The sequence below is a fragment of the Mastomys coucha genome, unplaced genomic scaffold (genome assembly GCF_008632895.1).
Source record: "Mastomys coucha isolate ucsf_1 unplaced genomic scaffold, UCSF_Mcou_1 pScaffold9, whole genome shotgun sequence".
Lineage (NCBI taxonomy): Eukaryota > Metazoa > Chordata > Mammalia > Rodentia > Muridae > Mastomys > Mastomys coucha.
In genome coordinates this window covers 102859623-102869669 of record NW_022196915.1, presented here as the reverse complement: position 1 = coordinate 102869669, position 10047 = coordinate 102859623, and the positions used below count along the sequence as shown (strand labels likewise).

At 43.6% G+C, this 10047-nt stretch overlaps 1 long non-coding RNA gene across 1 annotated transcript in view; it reads right to left on the bottom strand.

Moving 5' to 3' along the window:
* Positions 1–6932: 6932 nt before the first annotated feature.
* The window catches only part of LOC116084622, a 10795-nt gene continuing 7680 nt past the window's right edge, over positions 6933–10047 (bottom strand). The window contains exon 3 of the long non-coding RNA XR_004116188.1: positions 6933–7967. This is a non-coding gene — a long non-coding RNA (uncharacterized LOC116084622). The remainder of the gene's footprint in view (positions 7968–10047) is intronic.

Here is a 10047-nt window from a genome sequence, read left to right as displayed (position 1 = left end):
CACCTAAGGCAGGGCATATTTACTCTGGCCCATAGTTTGAGGGTACAGTCCATCATGGAGGCGGGTGTGTGTGTGTGTGTGTGTGTGTGTGTGTGTGTGTGTGGGGTGACAGCTGCAGGTGCTTGAGGAAGCTGGTCATATAATGTCTGCAGTCAGAAAGCATAGTGATGCATGTTGGCTTTCTCCTTTGTCTTTAGTCCAGGATCCTGGCCTGTGGACTGGTACCATCCATGTTTAAGTTGGCCTTTCTCAACCTCAACTGGCCTAGTTTAATGAATCCCTCATGGACATGCCCAGAAATTAACCTAACCTAATCTAGACACTCACTCACAGTTGTGATTCTAATCCTGTCAGGCCTGGAAGATAATATAAAATGGTAAGAAGACCATCTTCTCAATATGTTTTCTGCAGCTATGATCATTTTGGGTTCTTTCTCTGTGGGTTAGGATGCTAACACACTTCTGACTTCTCAGGGGCTCACTGATGGGCTGTGAACCCCAGGCACTCACAACGATTGTGTCACAGAAATGAAATCACTTGTTTAAATGCCAACATAGTGTGCATTAGGAAAAAGCTCTATCCAGATGGAAGTTGGTACTGAGCATTCTTTCATTTTGTTATTTGGCATTGGATTTATATTTTACCAAAAACCAAAATATAGTTTATATAGGTGATAGGAATGAAATCCTGATATATGACTCTTTTAACTAAAGATTTATTTTTATTTTACATGCATGAGTGCTTTGCCTGCATATATGTCTGTGTGCCGTGTACATAGAGTGTCTCTGGTGGTCAGAAGAGGGCATCCAATCCCCTGGAACTGAATTTACAAATGTTTTTTTTTTTTTTTTTACCACTGTAGGAACCACTGCAGCAAGGGCCAGTGTTCTTAACCACTGAGATCTCTCTCCAGCTCTGCATCCATGAATCTTGAAGACATTGTTGAAGTGGACACTTAAGGGTTCTTTGGAAAGTCAGTTGTGTTGAAGGTGTTTCGCTGGGGCAAACAGGTGAAGGAGTGTTCCCTGAAGTGGACACAGGTGAAAGGCTGAGGCAGAAAGAAGGTTTCAATGAAGTGGACACAGGTGAAAGGTGCTGCTAAAGCAAGCATGCAAAAAGACACGTGATGAAGGATTCTTTGCTAACGACATGCATTGTATTGGTCCACCTTCCAGTGCATCATTTCCCTTTTTTTGGAACTCCATAGAGGGAAACACATAAAAACCCCTTCTGTAGTGTGCCCCAGCTTTTTTGCCCCTTGTGAGGACTCGGGCTGATTAGCAGAGTGATGTCAGCTGAGACAGGCACAGATGCTGAAGCAAGACTGGTGGTGAGGGAAGACCCGTGGAGGACACGTGAGGTTTGGAGGGAGAACTCAGTGGAAGTGATGAGGGCTGAGCTAGGCTTCCTTACCGAGCTAGCCATGCAAAGCTTGTGGGTCTTGAGTCTTCTCTGGTCTTTATTTCTCTGACAGAGGCACAGCCGAGAACTTTTCCTGGTGTTCCTCCCGCTCCCTCCTGTTGCTGTTTCGAGCGGAAGCTGGGGCTTACTGCCTCTGCTGGGTAGTCCAGTGCTGCTGCGTTGTGTTTGCCGTCCAACTCTACCAAACTGGACCGCTGGAGTATCCATGAGGTGTTTGCGAGTGGATCGAGCTGCCGCTGCCGACCTGTGAACTGAACTGCTGATTTCCAGACAACACAGACCGGAGCTGCTTCAAAGAACCTTTCTAAACAGGTCCCCACCCCACCCCCATCCTTTCTTTTCCACTACTTCTGGTAGGTGGTGGGTTACAAGGGAGGTTAAAGTGTTTAGTAACTATCATTAAAAATAAGATTTGAAAACAAAAAAAAAAAAAAATAAGATTTGAAGAAATTGAAGTAACACATCATGCGAAGTGAAAGAAGCCCGCACAGAAGACCATGTATGGCATAGTTTTCTTTATATGAAACAATCTTGAATAGAAAAATCTAGAGGTAAAAAGAAAGGCAAAGGGTACTGAACCTTTGTGGTACCAGCGAAAACCTCATAAAACCAATTGTGCTGTAGGTTTCAATGCCTTGAGTACACTAGAATCATTGACTTGCAGTTCGAATGGCTGGTGTGTGTGTGTGTGTGTGTGTGTGTGTGTGTGTGTGTGTGTGTTTGTATTATATCTCAGTTCTTTAGGTTGTCCTCCTCCCATGTCAGCAGCAATTGGAATTCCTAAAAGATTTTCAAAACAAAATAGTATTTTTTTTTCTTTTGAACTCATGAAGGATATTTAGTTTCCAAGACTGACAAAATAGGAGGTGTCTTAGTTCATCGCGCTACTCTACATAAATATGTAAGACCGAGTAATTGATAATTGCCAGGATAGATTAATTAAATAGATTATTTATTGGTTCACAAGTTCTTGAATGCTGGAACTAAGATCAATGATCCAAAGACTGGCCACGACCTTCTGGCTGCATCATCCCGTGGTGGAAGGGAACTCCCAGGGAGAAAAGACACAAGACAGCAAGAGCCTGACCAAGTGACCTTACACCCCTTTGTATTCAATAGTAATCCATCCACACAAGTCCCAATACTGTTATATTGGGAATTGATTCCAGCACATGCTTGGGGGTGAAAACTTCAACCATAATAGTAGCTGATCTTAGTAGGTACTCAGGAGGTACCTGGTGCTGAGCCAATCACCGGGTGCTGAGCCAATCACCGGGTGCTGAGCCAGTGCTGAGCCAATCACCCGGTGCTGAGCCAATCACCCAGTACTGAGCCAATCACGGGGTGCTGAGCCAATCACGGGGTGCTGAGCCATCTCGGTGCTGAGCCAATCACCCGGTGCTGAGCCAATCACCCGGTGCTGAGCCAGTGCTGAGCCAATCACCCGGTGCTGAGCCAGTCTCTCCTCCATCCTCACAACACTGATTCTTGTTTCTGTTTTTTGAGGCACACAAGAGAAGTTCGTGGAGTCTCAGTACCTTTCCCTGTGACACACGGCCCCTCCTCACTGGTGAGGTTTGGAACCAGGCAGGACTACACACCTCCGTCCAAACATCATCTCAGGATGACTTCACTGGCGACCTGTCTAAAGAAAGGCTTGATTCTGCCCTAAGAGTTTTCAGCTAAGTGGACGTGGTTAATTCTCTTTAAATATTTATTATATAATTTGCTCTGAAGAATTACAAAGCTGGATCTGTCTTTTTGGGAGAGTGATCATCAGGGAAAGGCGCAACGTTGGTGCCAGCAACTCGGTCTAGCTTTGCAGCCAGTGTCAGTTTTGCTTCCACACTGGGAAGCCCCGAGTTTCCCATCCTCTTCCTTCTCCGCCCACATTTCCAAAAAAAAACCTAGCGCTTTAGTGAAGTCCGGAACGTAGCATGTCTGCTTTCAGACAGAGAAGAAAGCCAGAAAGCTGAGCTAGGTGGTATATTCTATGGACTCATTAAACATTTTTATTATATAGTAGGACCCAGTGTTTGTGAGAGAACTTGTCAGGAGTACAAAAGGCAGAAGGGGTGTGCAGTTCTGGACATCCTAGCCGTCGCTGACCCCTTCGATGCAGGAGCAGATGCTTTTTCTCGCCCTCTGGCGGGCCTCGCTGCCAGAATAGATTAATTTTGTCATTACCCTTTCTCAGTTTCTGCCTTTGACCAGAAAAAAGAGGTTAATTGTGTGCCATTTCTCAGGAGAACGAGGTATCAGCATTTTAATTCTTGATGGTTTATGAATTGTGGGCAGCTAATTAAAACTTAAAGATTAGAGGAGCTATTTTGGTTAAGAGGCCATTTGCAGGGCCGTGGAATGAACAGAACAAAGGGTTGTCTGTTCTTTTCATCCCCCAAGTTTAAATGTAACTTTGTGCTGAAAAAGCCCTGAATGGTTTTGCATAGTGAGTATTCATTGTATTGATTCTAATTTTAATTTTGTAGAAAATGGCACGATGTTTGAAAGCCATTGAGGGGTTAACATGAAGATTATCGGGAATGTTAAATAGCCAGATTCGTGTGTTAAGACTCCTTTGGACCCTTCCTGACCTCCACAAGGCATCACAAAGTCACTCAGGGACCACTTCAAGATTCTCTTAGATGTCCTCCTTTGCGTCTCGGAGGGCTCTATGCATTTAGACATTTTCTCTCACAGATAATCATTCAGTTTCTATCTGGAAGATAACGGACTGTCATGGGCTTGTTCTTGATATTTCTACAATGTGTTGGCTTTCAGGCAACTGGCAACTGCATTTCCTCGGGTGTATGAAACAATGTGACCAATGGACCCTGCCACGGCCTTGCACAAACTAGGAAAGGGACATCTCCAACCCACGCAGTCTTCATAGATTTGAAGCAGAGTTGGACTTCAGCTCCTGGGTACCTCCTGGCAATGCAAACCCCACACAGAAGTGGCCATGGCTCAGAGAATAATTTCCATTTTAAATTGCTCTGGCGGGAGCTTAGACTGAACAGAGGCAATTGCTTTCCCAGTTTTCACCTCAAGCCCTCATTTGGCTGGTTCCTCTTTTTACCCACCCATACTTAGTCATCGTCTTTGCCTACCTACTTAAGCTACCCCAGGCCCAGTCAGTGAGTAGGGGTCATTTGCACAGAGCTGATGGATAATTGGAGCCTGCAGTCAGTGGAACACATGAGTGTAGCTCCCACGTTTCCCTTTGAGGCTAAAGAGTTCTAGGGTTAGGGATGGGCAGGAAGCATCAAGAACCCGGGATATGAGATTATCATTTCCCACGGTAGACACTGTTCCCTGTTTCTCTACAGTCTCTGTGACCACAGGTTTGCGTTCTAGAATCCTGGGAGCTCTAGAGTTCAGAGATCTTCCCTCTGATCTGTATTCATACCCAAACCATTCCACTTGGAGGTCACACAGCACTTCCCAACTCCACTCTCCAGCTACACTCCCAGGTGAAGCCATGCCCCAGTGCTGTGGATGTCTAGACAGCTAATGCTGGGACGAACCTAGACCTCAGACGTAGTTCAAACAGGGCCTAATAACTGAATTGGAAAGTACAAAGCAGCCGGTGAACTTGCTTTTAATGACATATTGTTTAAGATAATATACCGAAGTATCGGTTCATGATTTTGCCAATTCAAAAGTTATGAAAGTTATTTTACAAGCTCTTCTTCAAAATCTGGTATGTATTGAATGCTTAAGAGTATATATATCCAGAGAGGAACTGCAATCAGGATGTAATATATGAGAGAAGAATAATTAAAAAAAAATAACAGCTGGGAAGTGGTGGTGCACGCCTTTAATCCCAGCAATTGGGAGGCAGAGGCAGGCGGATTTCTGAGTTTGAGGCCAGCCTGGTCTACAGAGTGAGTTCCAGGACAGCCAGGGCTACAGAGAGAAACCCTGTCTCGAAAAACCAACCAAACAAACAAAAAACAAAACAAAAACAAAAACACAAAAGAAACAAAGTGAAATGATGTTGATCAGGAATATCTTAACACACACACACATGCGCACACACACACCACACATACACACAGAGTATATCACCATTTGGACTTATCACAATTCACTGCTACATGGCTGCACGTTGCAACTGCTCACAGAATAGAATATTTTCATAACTGGTCAGAGCATGAACTATTGAATATTCTGGTACTTGAGATGCATCTAAGTCCTGTAACATTTGTGGGTGGGGCAAGCAAAGCAAATATGCTTATCCCCATCTTCAGAAAGGACTCCTATTATGTAAAGAACAGCATATATCGTAATATCATCACCATGACAACCATCAGAAACAAGAGTCCCTTGTCCTATGTCCATTGTATCCTCAGACTACTGTTCAGGTACACCATGAATGCTTGCTTTCATGGTTTGCTAAAGTTATTGGGGGAGACAGATATCACACACACACACACACACACACACACACACACACACACACACACACACACAGAGACACCTGTCATGTAAAGCAAACGATTACCTGCAGATAGGAAGAGAGACGCTTAGAATTCATTGAGACCCAGTGACCCAGTGGCTGAAGGCTCAAGAAAGCTGCTTCGGTGAGTGGAATCTCTGTTCTGTACGGCCAGGTTTGTAGTGCAGGCAAAGGGCCTTGTATGTGGGTGGGGGTGGGGCAATCTCATTAAAGCATTCTGTCCTGTGAGGCTCGCTGCTGCTTGGGGGTAGTTTTGGTACTTTGTTAGAAAATGTTTACCAATTAGACCTGTAATTCCTGGAATCCAATGTAACGTTAGAAAAAATTGATTAAAACCCAAAACTCAAAACAAAGCAAAGCAAAGCAAATGATAGAAACAGAACAGAGTCAGAAGGGAAGAAAATCGAGTGAGCTGGGCCAGTGGCTGCTCTTTCTCCCACCGCCTTCCCCTTATAGATGATGACGGGCCCTGGCTTTGAGGGAGATGTCTGTGTTAAGGATCGTAGGTACTGTCCACATCATAAACGTCATACAGGTCTCTCCTGATCCTGAAGGACAGTGTGAGCACCTAACAGATGCCTGGGAGTCAGTCTTGTATCTCATGAAGCCATGCGATGTGCTTGTCTGCATTGTTAGCAGCCTCTGACCGTATTGCTAGCGAGTAAGGACTGCGTGTGGTGTGTGCACAGGTCTGAGCCAGTGACAAAGATGATGCATAAGGACTCTTCACAGCCATGTAGGTTCTTATCCTCAGTTTTAGCCTCTTTCCACCTGAAGCTCCCCATGCCCATAGGCAGCCATCTTAACTGGACAAGCTGGTGAGTCTGTGGGCTTCCACCCAGTGTCTCAATTCTCCCCTTATAGAGCAGCACATGCTTCATACAACCCTTTGTGTTTTAGAACAGGTCTTCCATGTTCTTCCTGAGAATTTTTCCTCCGTGTTGGAATGCCCTTAATGTAAAGCTCGCCAAACTGATGGTTCCATACAAATTGAGGTCTTTCTTTTCTTTTTAAATTTACTTTTATTTTCAATTTTTTTTTGTGTGTGTGTGTGTGTGTGTGTGTGTGTGTGTGTTCATGTAAGTGCAGGTACCCATGGAGGCCAGAGGTGTTGGATCTCCCTGGAACTAGAGTTATATAGTCAGTTATATGTGGATGGAGGAACCCGATTTGAGTCCTCTACAAGAGCAGTATGTTCTAGTACTCTTAACCTCTGAGCCTTCTCTCCATCTACTTCCTTCTTTTTTTCCTTCTCTATGCTTTCTTTCATCCTACAGGTGTGTAGCAAGAATGTCAACCAAATAAATTAAATAGAGATATGTAAATAGAAGGAATGGAAGCAATGGACATTGCTGTGACTACATATGTGGTCACCTTCCTGGGCTTCAGGACATCCCCTGATCGTCTTCTGGAGCCAGACATATGCAGTGAATGTGTGTTAACTTATCTGCCTTGAGCTTATAGAATTATTGAAGGGACAAAAAATAAGCCACACAAAAGTCTGTTTAATGCCTGATAAGTAAGAAAAAGCTATTTGTTATTATGCCAGATATTGGGGCTAACATAGTGTGTAGCACTGCAATTCATAGCGATCTGCAGAAGTTGCTTGTTTTCAGTGTCATAGAGTACAGCATGCATGTTCTGAACATAGCTGTAGACATGTTTACATGGCTGTGTGCTATGTAAAAACGTGACTGAGGAGCGGTATGGAAGGGCCCTAACGGGTCCATTTCCCTCTCTGCTAGGGATTCAGATGAGCAATTTCTTTTGTCAGTCACGATGTGAAGGATAGAGGCTAAAACTCATAGACTCTTGACTCTGCAGATGAAGAAGAGCTGAATTCAAACTGAGCTGATGGCTTGTAAGAATTTCACATTTACAAAGCTGATACAGCAGAGACACACACTCTACTGTTGTTCAAAAGCATCACACTCTGATATGGGTTGGCAGGTATCTACTAAGGAGACCCATCAAAGGTCGGGTATGAGGCTCACGGGCCATCGGGACTTCACTCTTGCAACAATGGTCTTCATTTATAAGCTTTTAAGTTTGAACCAACTCCAGGCTTGCAGAAAAGTTGCCCCTAAAAAGGAAGAAATACAACACAGAGAGAATTCCTGTGTATTTTTCAGTCCTACCCTCACTATGTCAATATTTTATATGACCATAGGATTACTGCTACAACTTGGAATCAAGGTCAACACAGTGCTATTAAAGCATCTAAGGATTTTGCTTGAATCCTATCAACTTTTATTTTAGTGTCTCTTCTGATTCTAGATTGCACCGTGTTGGCACATCTCTGAATAACCTCTCATCTTTGCAGTCTGTAGTCTTGTTTCTCTAGGACTCTGATACCACTGAAGGATATGGACAACCCCAACCTTCTATTGTCCAGAGAGAAGATGCTCCATGAATACTTGACATAATAATAGAATTTTCAGTGTATCTGCTTGGCATTTTTCAGGCCATTAGTGGATATGTGTACCTGTATAAATGTCTCCTAAGCAGATAACCTGACACTGTGCAACTACAACTTCCTTCATCATGCAATGGTGGTTACTGGGGAATTTGTCCAGACATTTCTGTATTTATTAATTCAGTTCTGTAGCCTCTTCTTCCATTCTTATCTGCAATTTCTGTAGTATGTCTAAATGGTTTAGTATTTAGTTTGGTGTCTGGTTTCTAATCCATCACTATTTACTTTATGGTTTATCTTGTTTCATACTTGACCACGAGGGCTTCTTGCAGGTTGTTCCCACATGTCCTTTGAGATGTCTCATGAATTTCTTTGTGGTATCTTGAGTATACAAAGAAGCTAAATACAAGTTATTTAGTTTTTTTAAATTATATTTTTATTTACTTTATATGTTGTGCATATGTGTATGTTTGGGATGCATGGGAGATACAGGGCATGAGTGGAGGTCAGAGTACACCTTGGGAGTGTAATTTCTCTCCCTCTAACATGTGGGTCCCATTGGTCTCAGGTCTTCAGGCTTGGTGACAAGAGCCTTGGCCCACTGAGCAATCTTCCTGGCCCCACAAATCACTTTAAATTGTTTTTTTTTTTCTCGAATCACCATGGCATGGTATGAACATTGCAGTGGAAATCATTAACAGTATTGTCTAAAATGGTGTTTATAGACATTCAGGACAGAATGTTTTTGGCTCCTGCTCATTGAACGCCAGTAGCAGGTACCCCCTGGACCAAAAGCAAGGACGCAGTGCCGCCAGGGCCATGTGCTCCTTGGTTGAGAAGCAGCACTGAGGCTCAGACACACTAAGACTCTTCCTCGAATTCACCACGAGAAGCATGGAGGAGCAAACATTGGGGAGTATAGAACTGGAGAAAATGGGGGCTGGTGAGATGGCTCAGTGGTTAAGAGCACCGACTGCTCTTCCAGAGGTCATGAGTTCAAATCCCAGTAACCACATGGTAGCTCACAACCATCCTTAATGAGATCTGATGCCCTCTCCTGGTTTGTCTGAGGACAGCTACAGTGTACTTACATATAATAATAAATAAATACTTTAAAAATAAGAATTGGAGAAAATGATTTTAGTAGAAGATGAATTATGTTTTGTGATGTGCCAAACACTCCCATTCTGTAAGAACAGCTAGGAACGTGCCACGCAACAGCAGCATTTTATTAATTCCATATCTTTGGGTTTGGATGGAATACTTATTTTTCTCCTTGACTTTGATAAATGAGCTCACCATGCAATAAACAAGGGAGAAAGAATGTTACCTCCTTATGCACAATTGATGATATTCATTTTATAGGTTAACAATGGATATTGTTAACCTGTTTATCAAGGACTCTAATAAGAAAGCCAGAGCCTCCACTTGATACTGTTAAAAGGGGAACAGTGGGCAGGCTCTGTGTCTGGGCTGCTGGAACAAAGCACCAGATACTATGCTGCTTTAAACAGTACAAATGTATTCTTCCACAGCTGCAGGAAAGAAGTCTAGAATCAATGTGAGGGTGGGGCTCCATTGCTTCAGAAGCCGCAAGGGATGCTCCTTCCTCTTTTCTGGTTTCTGGTGGCTCCAGATTTTCTTTGCTTGTGAGAACACCCTGCAATCCCCACCATTATTGTCCACATGACTTCTCCCCTGCACTTGTGTCCTTGTGAGAACACCCTGCAATCCCCACCATTACTGT